The sequence below is a fragment of the Sphaeramia orbicularis genome, chromosome 6 (genome assembly GCF_902148855.1).
Source record: "Sphaeramia orbicularis chromosome 6, fSphaOr1.1, whole genome shotgun sequence".
Classification (NCBI taxonomy): domain Eukaryota; kingdom Metazoa; phylum Chordata; class Actinopteri; order Kurtiformes; family Apogonidae; genus Sphaeramia; species Sphaeramia orbicularis.
Genome location: NC_043962.1, coordinates 48,991,033 through 49,009,093, shown reverse-complemented (window position 1 = coordinate 49,009,093; position 18,061 = coordinate 48,991,033). Strand labels below are relative to the sequence as shown.

The window sequence follows — 18,061 nt, the reverse complement described above, 5'->3', positions numbered from 1 at the left end:
ATTACACCTCTGACATTATCTTGATAGATCAGGCACAATGGTTATCATTAAATAATTTTATGTTGTGTGTAACAAAGGCTCAGCCCTTTACTAGAAGTCACGCGAGATTACGTGTGTGATCTCACGATGTTTCGTTATTTCCTGTTCCGACTGCTGTGAAGAATATGTTGTATAGTAAAATATGAATATAAGCTCCCTTTCCATGTTGTCTTCACCAACGTTATAGGTTCCTAGTTAATGAACAAAAAGTAAGTACATGTTCTCTGTGTTCCTTACATACAGTTAATGTAGGTAATTTCTCTGTGTAATTGTGTTAGCCATGTTAGCTTAGGGCCACGGCCCGGTCGCGGTCTTCAAGACGCATAGTTTAGAGCTCGTTAGTGAGCGTTTACATATTAAAGAGTTATCTGTATTGTGGGGTGTATTATTCGTTGTTGTGTCAGTGCAGGGGGTGGATATGGAGTTGTGGATCGTGTGTGTATGATTGCCACATTTGGTTTATTAATGCCGCTAGATGGCGCCATTGTTTTATTTATCTTGGATGGGTTATGGGTTCAGTTTACCTGCAATATGTATGCCATGAAACACACTCAGGTTGTTTAATGTATGTGTGTGTTTGTTTGTTTATAATGATTGATTACTGTGAAAGGTTGAATTTAATGCCTTTATTTATTTGTTTTTGTTTCAGACTGATGAATGATTATTGAAGTTGAATGTATATGCAGTTTCATCTGTACAAAGGAGAAAATCAAGTAAAAGCTGCTAGAAGACATACTGGAGTCTGGTCTCTTCACTTACACCTGCGTTCTGGCAGATGCACCATCTTGTTTCCAGTTCAGCGTAAACGAACTAGCTCTAATTAGTTACTCCCCAACATTTTTGGTCCTTCGAGCCGGATAACTGTATTCAAGATGGACCCAATGGAAGAGACATATCCTGCTGTGAGACCTAAGAGACAAACTTGGCCTCCTCCTAGACTACAAGACTATGATGTGGGTTATGTGGGATATCAGTGGCAAGATGTGCCACCTCCAAGTAGTGTATTAGTATCACCACCCCCACTAGAGTATCCCACCCAGGTGACCCCCTGTCAGACACCTCTCTCCAGATGCTTCTATGGGAATGCTGCTCACTCCGAGACTCCTCAGCTAGCCCCAGTTAGCCTCCAGAGAACCTACACAGAATGGGACTACCTGCCTCAACCTCCACCTTCGGCCTCATACCAAGCCAGCTCCTACCGCAACTACAACTTCTCCTCAGAGGTCAGAGCAATACAGGAGGAGAATGCAAAGCTACACCAGTCACGGCAGTGGATCCAGTCAGGCATAAATGAGCTGAACGAGGCCCGAACTGAGATCAAAGAACTAATAGGCATAGCTCACTCCCTGAAAACAGAAATGGCCCAACACCATAGCCCCACTCCAGCTGCAGAGAAACCCCCAGGCGCGTACCCCCTATTAGCTACCCCCTCAAAAATGAACTTAAGGAGGAAAACGACTGGCCTCTCCCGCCATGGCCTGAACCAGAGCCAGACCTGCAAAGTCATATGCAGTTCCTCAAGATTGACGGGGCTAGCAACCAGCCTCTTTACCCTCCTCCTCCTAATAACCCTGTTCATCCTCCTGAATGGCCTCCTCCATCTCCTCCACGTCCATTCCCAGCTCCAGTGAATACAGAGTCAAGGCATCTGGCACCCCAACCAGCTCAGCAACGTTCACCTACTGTGGGGACAGTGCCTCACCTTCCTCCCTCTAGTCATAACATCCCACCACCTGTATCTGAGCCATCCTATAGAGGGCCTAACCCTACCATTCCTAAATTCATCAATCCAGACCCCTGTGAGTTTGCAAGGCTGCGCATAGCTTTAGAGAACCCGCTTCCAGCCAATGCCACTGAACTGTTTCGCTATCAGATACTTGTAGATCACCTTAGGTTAGAAGAAGCTAGGCTTATTGCTGACACTTATTTAAACTCCCCAACCCCATACACGGATACCATGGCTGCCCTCCATGAAAAGTTTGGCCAACCACACCAACTCGCCCGCAGAAGGATAGCTAGTGTCCTTGAGGCCCCTGAAGTTAAGTGTGGTGACATTACAGCATTTCAGAAGTTCTCCCTTCAGATACAGTCCCTAGTGGGTCTGCTGCAGACCTTAGGTTCAGCAGGGGAAATTGAACTTAACTGTGGCTCACATGTAGCACGCTTACTAAGCAAGCTTCCTGCTGAACAGCGTGCTGACTTCCGATGACACCAGTTTAAGCAGTCGGGAACTAGCCACACCCTCCGTGACCTGTCAGAGTGGCTTTGTTATGAGTCATGGTGTCAGGGGTTTGACAGTCAAACTACTACACGAACCAGTAGGGAAAGGCCAAGCATGAAGAGTGACAGCCGGGCTGCCAAACAAACAATGACAGTCCTGCATGGTGGTGGTGAGCCTGCAGTATCCCCTCCCAACAAGAGTAGGGCAGATAAGGGGAAGGTTAAGGCCAAAGCATACTGTGCATACTGTGAGAGCAACGAACATTATCTTAGCCAGTGTGATGAAGTTGCCAAACTTTCCAAAGAGCAGCTTAAAGAGTGGATCCAGGTTAACAAACGCTGCTGGCGCTGTGTACCTAGCTGCCCAATGCACACTGAAGAAGCCCTGCAGCCACTGTCAACACAAACACCTTCTAGCTCTCCATGAAATTAATACTAAGACAGAGAAGGGCAACCAAGAAGTGGTGGCTGAACAAGAAATCTGTCTAGTTAGCGCCACATCCAGCGCACTTTATCTCGATCAACCAGGTGGAGGGAATAGAGTAATGTTAAAGGTGGTTCCTATCCTCATCCACTATGGGGACGGACGCTGAGTACCTTTGCAATCCTTGATGACGGATCTGAAAGATCAATGCTGTTACCAACGGCTGTCAAAGCTCTGGGCATAAAAGGCATTCCAGAAGATCTTCCTCTGCATACAGTGAGGCACGACATTCAAGTACTTCCTGGACGTACAGTGTCTTTCCGTGTCTCCTCAGTGACTAATCCTTGCACTAGCTACAAGATTGAAGGTGCATTCACAGCTAAACGTCTTAGCCTCGCCCAGCACACTTACCCTATAGAGCGACTTCAGAAGAAGTTCAGACACCTCCGGGGCCTTCCCATACCTGCCTTCAGAGAAGCTGAGCCATCACTCCTTATTGGTTCAGACCAGCCTCACCTTGTCACACCAGTTGAACCTGTCAGGCTTGGCCCACCTGGCAGTCCTGCTGCCGTCCACACAAAACTGGGGTGGACCCTCCAAGGCCCGGTCCAGCTCACGGGGTGGCCCACGAACACTGTCCAGTGTCTGTTCACTTCAGCTACCCCCCAACTTGAAGAGTTATACAAACATGTTAAAAGACTGTGGAAAATGGACTCAGTCCCCCACCGTCCTGAAAAAGAAGTGATACGGTCAAAGCAGGACCAGCTAGCGGTAGCTTTGCTCAAAGCTAAAACTGCCCGCATCAAAGTAGACGGCACCCAGAGGTATGCTACACCGCTGCTTCGCCATCCAGATATGCCCCTACTTGTTGCTCCCAAAGACTCTGGTATGCCTCTGCTGCGCAGAACCGAGAGACGCCTCCTTAAAGACCCTAAGCAAGCCGAGGCTTACAAGAAAGAGATGTAGAAATTCATTGATGCAGGAGCTGTGCGTGATGTCACTCAAGAGACCCCCCACCAGGAGGAGTGGTACATTCCCCATCATCTTGTCAGCCACAACGGGAAGTTCCACCTTGTTTTCAACTGTTCCCACCAGTACCTTGGACAGTCCCTAAACCAGTACTTGTTAGCTGGCCCTACCCTTGGGGCTTCTTTGCTGGGAGTCCTGCTGAGGTTTCGCGAGTGCCCCATAGCTGTGAGTGGGGATATAAAGGGAATGTTCCACCAGGTGTGGCTACTCCCTGAGGATCGCCCCTTACTCTGATTCCTGTGGCGAGATCTACAAGTGGATGAACCCCCAAAGGTGTTCGAGTGGCAAGTCCTCCCGTTTGGCCCAGCCTGTAGCCCGTGCTGCGCCACCTATACCCTCCAGTGCCATGCAGCAGATCCCAGTCAACCTGACGACGACCTCAAGTTTTCAGTGGAGAACTGTTTCTAGGTGGATAATTGTCTCCAAAGCCTTCACACTCCAGACGAAGCTAAGTCACTTGTCGACCGTCTCAGGGCCCTTCTAGCCTCAGCAGGGTTCGATTTACGACAGTGGGCCTGCAATAATACAAGCGTCCTGAGCCACTTGCCTCAAGAAGCCAGATCTGAAAGCCTGGACAAGTGGTTAGCCCAAGATAAATCTGACCCCCAAGAATCTATGCTTGGCCTCAGCTGGAACTGGGAGGCTGACTCCTTAGGTTACAAGCACAGGCCGGTGTCCTATGAAACGCCGTACCTGAGAAACATTTATAAAGTCTTAGCCTCCCAGTATGACACCCGAGGGCACAGGTATCAAACATGCGGCCCGGGGGCCAAAACCTACCCGCCAAAGGCTCCAATCTGGCCCGCGAGATGAATTTACCAAGTGCAAAATGCAAATATTACCCTGAAGATATTAACAGTCAAGGACATCAAATCAAATTCAAAAATAACAGCATAATAAGCTTGAAATGATGACTCCAAATGTGCTTCTTTGTTTAATGTGAAAAAAATAATATGACATTATGCCGATAAATAATGGCAATGCCCATTTCTCTCTTTGATTTATTGCAAAGAACATGAAATTCTGATATCCTTTAACAATAAAATATCAATAACCTGAACAAATATGAACAACCTGGAATGTCTAAAGAAAAATAAGTGCAATTTTATCAATATTCTGCCTGTTTTGTGTCTTGGTAGATCTGATCTGTAATGCACATGTAGAAATCTTAAGTTGAGGCGTAATATTGATAAAATTGTACTTATTTTTCTTCAGAAATTTCAGTTTTTTCCAGTTATTCACATCTTTTTTGTTTTGGATAGAAATAGTTTCAACATTTAATGTTATTTTTTACACTAAAAAATTTGGACTTGTCATTATTTATAGGTTATTATACTATTATTTTACTAGTTCCGGCCCACTGGAGATCAAATTGGGCTGAATATGGCCCCTGAAAAAAATGAGTTTGACACCACTGCCCTAGGGTATCTGTTGCCCTACTCCACTCGAGCAAAGCTTATCGTCCGGCAGTTATGGGATAACCAGTGTGGTTGGGATGACCCCAACCTCCCCCCTGAACTTATGCAGGCCTGGTCTAGTTGGGAAGCTGAGCTTGAATGTTTCTCTGTCTTGTCTCTTCTCCGCCCTTATGTCTCCACAGGTGCCAAGCTGGAAGGTGCCACATACGAGGTTCATATCTTCGCAGATGCCTCTGAGCAAGCCTATGGAGCCGTGGCATACCTGAGAACCAAAGACGGTGATGGTCAAGTTCACCTGTCCTTCATCCTCGCCCGGTCCCGTGTGGCTCCCAAACGCACACAGTCCATCCCACGCCTGGAACTTTGAGCAGCCCTGGTAGTAGCGCAGCTCGCCCATCTCCTTGAGAAGGAACTGACCCTGGCAGTGACTCGGATGGTGTTGTGGTCCGACTCCACGATGGTCTTAACCTGGTTACAATCCCCCTCATGTCGTTACAAGGTTTTCGTGGGGACGAGAGTTGCTGAGATTCAAGAGCTCACACAGAACTGTATCTGGCACTATGTAGATTTGGCAAATAACCCCGCGGATGACCTGACACGGGGTAAGTCCCTGAGAGCCCTGATAGAACCTAACAGATGGTCACAAGGACCTTCCTTCCTCCTTCAAGACCCAGACACCTGGCCACAGAAGCCTACTACAGAGCCACAAGAGGACCCAGCAGAGCTCCGCAAGGCTACCTTCTGTGCCCTGACAGTTACATCGCCTACGAGCCCAAGTGACAGTGTGTATGACACATAGCAGGAGTTAATCGAAGCCAAGGCCCAGGACCTCCACGGACCGAGCTCCTCCAACTCCCCTCTAAGTTCTGTAGAGTATCGGCAAGCAGAGACAGTTGTGCTGTTGCAGGCGCAACAGCAGTCGTTTCCTGAGGACTACAAGCTGCTAGCAGAAGGGAAGCCTGTCTCCTCCAAGAGTCGCCTACTTACCTTATCCCCTGAACTGGACAAATCTTCTGGTCTAATAAGAGTAGGTGGTCGGCTGAGGTGCTCAGAGAGCCTTAGTGACTCCACCCTGCACCCAGTTGTCCTGGAACCCTCACATTCAGTCACCTGGCTGCTTATCCAGAAGTATGACAATGATCTTCACCATCCTGGTCCAGAGCAGGTCTACGCTGAGTTGCAGCAGTCCTTCTGGATCCTTAGAGGCAGAGAAGCCATACGCAGGCACCAGCATGCCTGTGCTGAATGTCAACGCTGGAGAGCCCAGCCCTCCGTTCCCAAGATGGCAGATCCACCAGCTGCTCACCTTTGATTATTCAAGCCAGCCTTCTACTCCATGGGTGTGGACTGTTTTGGACCGATGCTGGTTAAGGTGGCCAGACGTCAAGAGAAACGCTGGGGAATAATTTTTAAGTGCCTAACAACCTGGGAGGTCCATCTGGATCTTTTGAGAAGCCTGGATGCACATGCTTACCTGATGGCTCTACGGAGGTTCCTAGCCAGACGAGGAACCCCTGCAGAGTTGTGGTCCGATCAGGGGACCAATTTTAAGGGTGGGAAGCGCAAACTCCAAGAGGCCTTTGCTGACATGGCTCCCACTCTCCAACAACAGCTCGCACGTCAGAGGATTAAGTTCCGTTTTAATCCCCCTGCAGCCCCTCACTTCAGTGGGGTGTGGGAGCGAGAAGACCACCTTGTACACCTGTGTAGGAGCCCAACCAGTCTATGAGGACGTCCCGATCACTGTGCTTCTGGAGGTACAATCCATCCTCAACTCCAAACCTTTGGGCTATGTCTCTGCTGATGTGGCCGATGCCGACCCTGTGACTCCAAATAGTCTGCTGATGGGGCGGCCAGATGGATCGTTTCCCCAAGTTGTGCATCCTGAAACAGAGATTCTGAGTCGCAAGCGTTGGCGACACTCCCAGGTGCTCGCGGACCAATTCTGGGCCCAATTCATCAGAGAGTACCTCCCTACACTGCAGATCAGGCAGAAATGGCATTCTGCAACCCCAGAGCTCTTAGAGGGAGCAGTCGTCATGTTAGTAGACTCCCAGCTACCCAGAGCTTCGTGGCCCATCGGACGGGTCAAAAGAGTTCATTGGAGTGACAATGGATGTATTAGGTCAGCTGATGTGGACATTAGAGGTCATGTGTACACCCAATCTGTTGCTCGCCTAGTGATGCTGCCAGCCCTCCCATCTGGGGAGGATTAGACTTTCTTACTCTCTTTGAACTTGTAGAGAAGCCTTTGTTTGGTAGCAAATGTGCCTTACACATTTGGGGGCGGCTGTAACAAAGGCTCAGCCCTTCACTAGAAGTCACACGAGATTACATGTGTGATCTCACGTTGTTTCGTTATTTCCTGTTCCGACTGCTGTGAAGCACATATTGTATAGTAAAGTATGAATATAAGCTCCCTTTCCATGTTGTCTTCGCCAACGTTATAGGTTCCTAGTTAATGAACAAAAAGTAAATACATGTTCTCTGTGTTCCTTACATACAGTTAATGTAGGTAATTTCTCTGTGTAATTGTGTTAGCCACATTAGCATGTTAGCTTAGGGCCGCGGCCGGGTCACGGTCCTCAAGACGCACAGTCTAGAGCTCGTTAGTGAGCGTTTACATATTAAAGAGTTATCTGTATTGTGGGGTGTATTATTCGTTGTTGTGTCAGTGCGGGGGGTGGATATGGAGTTGTGGATCGTGTGTGTGTGATTGCCACATTCAGGGATCGTGTGTGTGTGATTGCCACATTCGGTTTATTAATGCCGCTAGATGGCACCATTGTTTTATTTATCTTGGATGGGTTATGGGTTCAGTTTACCTGCAATATGTATGCCATGAAACACACTCAGGTTGTTTAATGTATGTGTGTTTGTTTGTTTATAATGACTGAATTGAAAATGAATGACTACTGTGAAAGGTTGAATTTAATGCCTTTATTTGTTTTTGTTTCAGACTGATGAATGATTATTTAAGTTGAATGTATATGCAGTTTCATCTGTACAAAGGAGAAAATCAAGTAAAAGCTGCTAGAAGACATATTGGAGTTTGGTCTCTTCACCTTCACCTGCGTTCTGGCAGACGCACCATCTTCTTTCCAGTTCAGCCTAAACGAACTAGCTCTAATTAGTTACTCCCCAACATGTGATATTAACATCATCACAATGCCAATGTGTTCGTCTTAAGGGTTTATTTTCATTTTATTGCCCAGTGAAACACAATGTTTCAGTGCGGTTTTATTCAATTTTACATTTGCAACATTATATTTTTAATCATTTTCAATGTTTTACGTCTAGATTTATTGAGAGTTTTGCTGATTGTTAAGCGTTTGTCATTTTCTGACCATAAATAAAGACTTTGAAACCACAAAAATCGCTCTCTCCTCATCTTTTAAGTAGTTTCATCCTGTTGCATGAGAACTCAGGTTGGACAAATTTTTGTCTTTTATTAATATATTTAATCAAACATCAGAGATGCAAAGTGCATTTGACCTTGATACTGTTACTTTTTTTTTTTAACGCTGTTTTCATCTTCTGTCTGTTATGTAGTATTATCTTGTTGCTTCTTTTACGATATTTTGAACAAAATAAGTAGCAGGTAATGACTTTTACAGCATTTCTATCTTGTGTCTTATGTTGTTTTTGTTCTGAATCGTCTTTTCATCTTCTTACATCGTTTACAACAACATCTATCGCGATAACTGTGATATCAACTGACATGAAAATTGACATTCGTGACAACATATTTAGTCATATCGCCCAGCCCTTCAATAAAAACAGTGTACCACCAGATAAACTAGTCTTCCAGGTTAAACATTTCTGAGAGGTCGGCTCATTATTTAGGTAATGAGCGAGTTTTAGTTTTTATGACGCGGCGATACGTCGCGTTTTTTTTTTATTATGAAATTCATGTTAAAGTTGTCGCAACTTACCGGCTGCCAGAGAGGAGGATACGCACACCGGAATAATTAAAACTAAATCCCAGAGTCTCATCTTGAAGGTGTCAAATTGTCCATTAAGTCACCTGTTGCACTCCCAGATAAAGCAGGGTCATCTAAACATTAATAATCCTGCATGATCCTGATCAAAATGGCCCAGCAGATGAAACCTGTGCGTCTGTACATTTGCCGCTGCGCAAACTGCTCGTCAGGTTTCAGTTGTGTTATTTTACTGCTGCTCAGTGGTTCATCTTAAACTGTTCCATCCACGATCCTCTCCAGGGTTCAGCTCCGCTATGGAGGGTTAATTGACCATTGGGAATAAGAAGAGGTTCGCACCGCCCTCTTCTGGGTTGGACCAGACCCCTCCCACGGTGGACTTCGCCTCAGAGGAAGCAATATAATCCAAAATAGACAAGAGATTAAAAAAAAAAAAAAAAAAAGGAAAACAAACAAACTAAACATATAATCATCATATCATACACTCATGAAGTTTGATAGCAAGCTCACAAAGTTTCTTCTAGAGTGGTAATTTTCTGGTAAATTGCTGTCTCTCTCTGTTTATAATCGACAGTAAGTTCTGAAACTGATATTATTATTAGTTCTATTATTATTGAAAATAACATTTATCTTAATATCTTAAATTTTGCTGCATCAGCCTGAACAAAATGTAAACTCAATAAATCATGAAATCAGAGACTAGTGGCGTGATTTCCTCTTTACATCACTTTCATCTATTATTTCATTATTATTTTATTGCATCTTTTACATCATTGGTCTTTAAATTATTTTTTTCATCCCTCTCCATCTTTTCTGTCATTTTGCATATTTTTTTGTTATTTTTGCCTTGTTGCAACTTTTACCAACATTTTAAAACCACCATCTGGTTTCTTCAACTCAGGGGTGATTCTAGGATCAGAGGTTTAGGGGTGCTGAGCACCCAGAGTGCTGCCTGGTCAGGCAAGAGAAATTTCACTGTTTTGTACATTTAAAAACAGTTTTGGACCATCATTCCTATATTTGTGAAAGAAAAGCATAAAATTTTTTTGGGTATGAGAGACTCTGTGACCAAACCATCAAATCTGATAAAAGTTATCTAAATGCTGAGCCACAGTAAAAGAGGAATGGATTGGAATCATGAAAGAAATAAAACCTAACTCTAATTGCTGGTGGAAGACAATCCTCCATTTTGATACAGCAGCTCCTCAACACACACACACACACACACACACACAGATAGATAGATAGATAGATAGATAGATAGATAGATAGATAGATAGATAGATAGATAGATAGATAGATAGATAGATAGATAGATAGATAGATAGATAGATAGATAGATAGATAGATAGATAGATAGATAGATAGATAGATAGATAGATAGATAGATAGATAGATAGATAGATAGGCCTACACAAGAGAATGGGTTTAACTCCAGAGGAATATTAGTGTCAGATCTACCAGATCTACTTCAAAACACTGTCTGTACATGACAATACATTCGGTTTACAGGTTCTATCAGTGGAACGTTCATAAATCTGTTTATAAATGGACAGAAACCAACATATATGTGGAAGAACACACCATCATATACTGTCAAAACATCAGCAAGCCATTTTTTGTCATTTGTTTTCCAATTAATCTGATTAAAATACGTAACATTTAGCACATTTTAACTGTGGCAGATCATTTCCAATAAACTGTTGACTAGTGTATATGTTAAGCATCTCTTTGCTCTCCTCTCTCTTTGTGCTTTAACCAAAAGGCAAATGACCAAACAATGTGTTTTATATCTAATAAGAGATATAAACTGGTACATTTATTCAACTTACTATATCATTGTAATAGAATATTTAATTGCTGTGGAAAATGAAGTTACATGAGTTGATCTTAGAATCATACCTGAATCTGGCTCTTTTTTTATTTTTAGAAAAAAACAAAACAATCATACGTTCATGATGAGGCTGGCTGTCTGCACACACATCCACAAACAATAGGAGTTAATGGACATCTAGTCAGATGAAGTCAGTCTATCCTTGTCTTTAATCTGAACACATGCACAGACACAACAGCAGCTTCTCTCAGTCCAGTTTCCTCAGCTGGGTGAAACAGCTGGAAGTGGCAGTCGGAGCTACAGTGGGCGACACCGGTGAGTTCAGCAGGTAGCTGGTGACAATACTCCCCACCCGTCTGTGCAAGTCTACTTTTCTCTATGGGACAGCCTTCCCGATGCGGTCAAGTCAAATTATGCGGTCATGAAAGAGAAGATGAATCAGCTTTTGGCCAGAGACAGCTGATGGACCATTTGAGGGCTAACATATTGGCTCGTTCATGAGTTCCTGGGGAGAGCCTGGAGGTGTATGCGGCTGATGTGAGCCGGCTGGTGGCTGGTACTCGTGTTTTTTCCTCCGAGTTGCCTGCACATCACTGTTGTTAGTAAACATTGAAACTCATCTATGGTGCCTTTATCACAAGCAGACATACTCGCAAATAACAAAACACGCAAACACGAGTCCTAAAGAAAAACACGATATAAAGCAACAGTTCTGACTTTCTGGATCCAGATAGTGTGCCTACCAATATGGCGGTGTAAACAATAATCACATGACCAGTGACATCAGCTGCAAGTCCTCAATACCTGTGAAGCACTCAGTCTGAATCGAGGAAAGGGGGGAGGGATGGGGAGGATCAAACCATTTTCGAGACAAGGTGGTGGGGGGAGCTTTACTTTTGTTGTTAAAATATTACGTTTCAGCCATGTACTGCATATGGTTTTGACATTTTTCTAGCATGTTAAGAATGGGCATAAAGTAAACAAGAAAAAAGAAAAATTTCAGCAATCTTAAAATATTTTAGGGGTGCTGGGAATCACTTTAGGGGTGCTGAGGCACCCCCAAAAATGGGCTAAAAACAACTATGCTTCAACTTCAAATTTTCTGTTTAGTGAGTATTTATTGTGTTCTGGCGATAAACAACAGTTATACAGAAGCACTGGTGATACAAGGATTTATTTCACAATAAATTCAGTGATGATTAAATCAATCCATGTGCTGACTGATGTGTCATTCATGTAGCATTTCTGCCATATGTCACCCCCCTTGACCCCAATAATCAACCAGTCAGGCAGCTTTTTTTTCACCTTGACAGTGACATCACCTGTTTTATTCCATGTTTCATCCTTGACATCCCTGTTTTACCTTCTTGAAATGTTTAAATATGTTTTTTCTCTCCATCTTTTCTGTCATTTTACATCTTTTATGTTATTTTTGTCTTATTTCAACTTCCTGTCTCATCAAACCATTTGACCCCAATAATCAGCCCGTGAGGCAACTTTTTTTCCACCTCAATTGTAACATCATCTCGCTGAGTGAAAAGAGATATTTTTGAAAGGAGAAAATAGCCACAATACCAGACCTGTCCTGTCATTGACTGAGATTTGTCATGATCATGTGACACCATTAAGAGGTTTAAAATGTCAACAGACATACATTCAAAGTTACCTTGTGACTTTATATACATCATATAAAAACATGAGGTCATGAGTAATCTGTTGTCACTGTGAATGTGGTCCGTCATGTTAATCATCCTTCCACTTGTGTCTGTTTATGATAAGGGGGAAAGGAGGGGGTTTGGTGAGCAGTCTCAGTCTCTTCCCTCAGGCATCTCAGCCCTGACAGATCAGGACATTCCTGAAATACTGTGTCTCATCACAGTGACGATCTCCTCTGTTTCAGAGGGGGACAGGGTTCATGTGTGTTTTTGGATTTGCATGGGTTATTTCGGTTGTCTCCAGATGGTCTGTCCGGGCAGGGGTGATGCACCTTGAGCCGTTCTTTTTGTACAACACTTGCATGTTTCTCAATTCTCATCATGAAAAATGCTACAGGAAGAATGTCTCATCTTTGCCACTCTGTGGTGTATTCCCCTGGCAGGATGAAAGCCATGCACAGAAAAAACAAATTACTCTCTCTTTGTTGTATTTCTCCACTCCAGAGAATGAAGCTCTTATCTTCTAACAAGAATCTAACAAGATTTTACTTTTTGTAAACTTTACCTGTGTTCCAATCAGCAAAAGGGGAAATCTGGAAATGAACTACATACTTTTGGATTTTAATTTATCAACAAACCCATGCTTATGTCTAGCCTTTTTTTTTTTTTTTATCTCCGCCAGGAGGTATTGTGATTGCTTTGCTTTGTGTGTTTGCGTGTGTGCATGTTTGTTTGTTTGTTTGTTAACAAGATAACTCAAAAAGTTATGGATGGATTCTCATGAAATTTTCAAGAAATGTTGATCCTGGTACAAGGAAGAAATGATTACATTTTGGTGGTGATCGGGGTGGGGGGGTGGGGGGGGACCAATCTGCCTTGGTGGAGGTCTGCGCTCTCCAAGTGCTTTTCTTGTTTAATTATTATTATTGGCAGCAAACATGTTGCTTATGTGGTAATGTATCTATTCACATTAAATAACCCATAAATAGTGAATAAATAATCATTTAAAACTACCGGAAGGAATTATAAGGCTTCTTGACAGCTTTTCATTGCATTCATGAGAATTTCTTCAGGACTGGTCTCCTTTTCAGTGTTGTATAGACAATTTTGAAAATCAATCAATCAATCAATCAATCAATCAGTCAATCAATCAATCAATCAATCAATCAATCAATCAAATTTTATTTACATAGCACCAAATCATAACAAAAGTTATCTCATGACACTTTACATATAGAGCTGGTCAAAACCAGACTGTTGAAGAAAATATATTTCTTTATGGAAAGCACAATGAAAGAAAAGAGAACCTTGAATTCAACTACCTTATTTGTGCATCTTGACGTATCTACCCACCATGTTTGGTATGTGTAGGTTGAAATCTCATATAAGCTGATTTTTTATTTTTAGGGTCTGCTATTGAGTCACAAATGATCCAAGAGCCTTTCTAAATGTGTTCACGCTTGTTATCAGTCATGAAGAACTTAGGGTAAAAGAGGCAGACATCATGATCATTTCTATCTACTGGCTGTCAGCGTTTCACTAGACTGAAGTGAAAACAAAGACATAAAGTGGGAAATGGCTGCTCAATGTTATTACATACTCTGAAAGAACAGAGAAATTTAGTCTCTCTTCCAGAGATGTGAAAAAATTCCAGCCTTTGGATAATGTTCATCCAAGATACAACAACTTCTTCAAACTAAAGACTGATTTGCAACATTTTGCTGCCTTTATATCACAGTGGTGTTTAGATGACACTGACCAAATTTAAAGTCAAAACTTCCTGTTGGAATCAGGTCATGTGACTTTTTATGTGGGTCTGGGTGAGATGCATGTGTACCATCCTTGTAAATGAAGCTTGTGAACTTGTTAGACATTTTTGGTATGGACCAATGATTGTTTTAATGTTGTAAAGCATGGTTAGTCCTCAGAAAAAAAAAATTAATCTATTCAACGAAAAAAGGAGCCTCACAGTTTCGATAGGGCCTTTGCAAAACCCCAATTATAATCCTTTACTGCATGATTAAACAGTCTCTTGTAGGTGCAAACCATAAACTTCTGTGTGAATCTGGGAACACCGCATACAAGCGTAATGAATGTAAAGCCGGTTGCTGCAGCACGGCTATATGAGTCAGTTCAGTGACACGTTAAATATTGGGCTGAAGTCCTCTTCCGCATGTTAAATTACCTTCGTACCCATCAGCAGTCTGGTCCTGGACCTCCACAGCCAGTGGTGCTGCTGTGGCCTTACCATCTAATGGCCCAATAAGATGAGAAACACGAAGCCATTCCATCGTTGCTGATCTGCTTTATTTCCAGACTGTAAAAGGATATGGTTCCCTCCCCCTCATGCTGCCATGTCATCTAGTACCTTCTGCTCACTGAACTGTCTCAACCCTTGCAAGTAATCTGTCTACTCTGCTGTAAAAGCCAGACAAAAGCCAGACATGCTTCAGGTGAGGAAGGCCCACAGTCCAGGCTCCGTACAACTTCTGTCACTGGTTTTCGCTACTCTGCACTTCCAGCTTCATGACGTTTATCAGTTCTATCTGTCTGCTTGAGCCTAGACATAACACTGCCTTTACTTGCTTGTCATCAGATAGTTAAATCTGCAAAAGCAAAAAGAAAACAGCTTTGTGTTATGCAAATACTGGTGCAAATATGTAACTCTTCCCAGGATGTAACTTCTTTGACTGCTGCATAGTACATTAAAGCATACCCTCGCCAGCCTCTAGACACTTCAGGAAGTTTATACTCCATATTTTACATCACCTTTTGACATGCTGTCTCAGTGCACAGGAAAGACTCAACACATGACTGAGTACAAGCCTTAATTAACACAACAGTGGACACCAAGACAGGGCAGCTGTTGAAGGTTCACTTTCATAGAAGTCAGGCAGGCAGATGTGGCCCATTTTCATTCCTTAAAGAATGGTGGAAGAGGAGTATAACACCCACAGGGGAACTCCTATCTAATGTCACCTGTCAGAGTCAGAAAGAAACAAACTGAATATACAATATTATTATCATTGTGCAAGGAGACAGTAACTTGCCATAGTCACAGGTGTACAGTTTTATACTGTATATATGATAGGTGCTATCCAGAAAAGTAGACCAGCTGCAGAAGAGGTAAAAAAATAACTAAGATCGTAAAGAGGAAGAGTTGCACAAAACATAGTACTGCAAAGAAAAAGCATTTTTTAGAAATAATTTTACAGGACATTTCATGGCAAGGAAATAGACCTGGACATGGACATTACGATGATGATCATGTTGTCATGTAATTTTGATTTTCCTTAGATTAGCATTATTATGTTTGCTTTGTCTAATATTACATTTCAACAAGATAATGCAAAATCTACGGTGGCCCGGAGGTACAACAGCCGAAAAAAATCCCCCACTAAAAGAAAAAAAGAGATTGTGATTTATTTAAAAAGAAGTATCTGAAAAATAAATGTACCCCTTAAATAAAAATAAAATTGCATGAAAAAAAACTATCTCATAAAAAACAACATGTAATAAAAACATTTATCTGTACAAAGAAATAAAATAAACTTGTATGATTTATTTATTTATTTTTAACCATCTGTTTATTGTTTTTTTGTTATTTTTTTTACATAAAAAAAAAAGAACATAGTACCGACATATGATACATAAGTCCATTACAGACAAACAACAAGCGGAACAAATCCCCCCCTCCCCTGGCACACATCCCCTCAAATCACAGGAAAAATAAAAATAAACAAATAAATAAACAGTAAATAAAATACAAAATAAAAGTACAAAATTTCCACTTTAAATATTACAGGGGAAAAAAAGAGAGAGAGAAAAAAAAAAGGTACATCAAGATACTCAGTCAAGAGAAACATGACAGATTGCACTATTCACATAGGTCAGAAAAGGAGTCCATGTCTTTTCAAAAGTGTTGGAGGCACCAACTAATGTCAAACAAATTTTTCCCAGTTTGAGAAAATAAAGTACTTCCTTGATCCATTTTGAGAAGGTTGGAGGAGATGAGGATTTCCACTTTAACAATATAAGCCTCCTGGCCAATAAAGATGTAAATGCAATCATGTCTTTGTTAGCAGAGGTAAATTTAAACGGAGTAGGTACAACACCAAACAAAACAGTAAAAACATTAGGAACAATTTTCTTTCCTGTTACCATTGACAAAACATCAAAAATTTCCGACCAGAATGTATTTAAAGATGAGCAACCCCAGAACATATGAGTATAATCTGCTGTAGCCTGTTGACATCTATCACATAAAGGAGACACTGTACCATATATTTTTGCCAGCCGAGCTTTGGTGTAATGAGCACGATGCAAAATCCTACATTGAGTGAACCCATGTTTAGCACAAATTGATGACCGGTGCACCCTTCTTAGGATCTCGTCCCACATACCATCTGAAATCGTCTCTCCCAAATCTACCTCCCATATATTTTTAAGGGCACTAGAGGAGCCTGATCGAAGATTATGAATTTTAGAATGGATAACAGAAATTGCTCCTTTCAGAGACAACAGAGGCTCCAAAAAGATATCTAAATCTGAATCATTAGGAAGGGCAGGAAAACCTGGGAACAAAGTACGAACAAAATTACGAGCTTGGAGATATCTAAAAAAAATGATCATTTGGGAGTGAAAACTTTTCAACTAGTTGTTGGAAAGAAGCAAAAGCAGAGTTTATATATAGATCCTTTAATGATTTTATACCCAAACCAGCCCAAATCAAAAAGGTACTATCCATTAAAGATGGAAGAAACATGCTGCTAGTGGAGCTCTAAAAGAAAAGGCTTGTAGGCCAAAATAGCGTCTGAACTGGACCCAGATTTTAAGACTGGAGGCCACAATCACATTTCCAGTAAATTTGGAGTAAGAAGAAATCAGAGGTGAGTACAATAAGGCTTTCAATGCTACCGGATCAGCAGAATTTGCCTCCACCACCAACCACGAAGGGGGAGCTTCAGTGTCCTCATATTGAACCCAATAGTTCAAGTTTCTAATGTTTGTTGCCCAATAATAGTAGAGCAAGTTGGGTAACGCCATGCCTCCCAGAGCCTTGGGTCTCTGTAAAATCTGACGTCGCAATCTAGGAGTCCTTTTATTCCAAACAAAATCCAAAATAAGACTATCAACCTTACGAAAAAAAGAGAGAGGAAGAGGAATTGGTATACACTGGAATAAATATAGAAAGCAAGGAAAAATGTTCATTCTGACCGTGTTAATCTTAGCTGCAACAGAGAGATTAAGGATGGACCATCGCTCAAAATCATGTTCAATTTGTGCAAGCAAACTATGAAAATTTTTATTATAGAGATTAACCATAGAATCAGCCACATGTACCCCAAGATAGACAAAGCCAGACTTTGAGATCTTGAATGGTAGATCTTCAAGTGAGCATGTTTTAGCTAGTTTATTAACTGGAAATATCTCACTTTTACTGAGATTCAGTTTATAACCTGAAATCTTGCTAAATTCGTCTAAGACTGAAAGTGCTGTAG

The 18,061-nt window shown here is 42.1% G+C and overlaps 1 pseudogene; it reads right to left on the bottom strand.

Moving 5' to 3' along the window:
- The window catches only part of LOC115421605 (netrin-4-like), a 58,357-nt pseudogene extending 49,021 nt beyond the window's left edge, over positions 1-9,336 (bottom strand).
- Between the last annotated feature and the right edge of the window lie 8,725 nt (positions 9,337-18,061).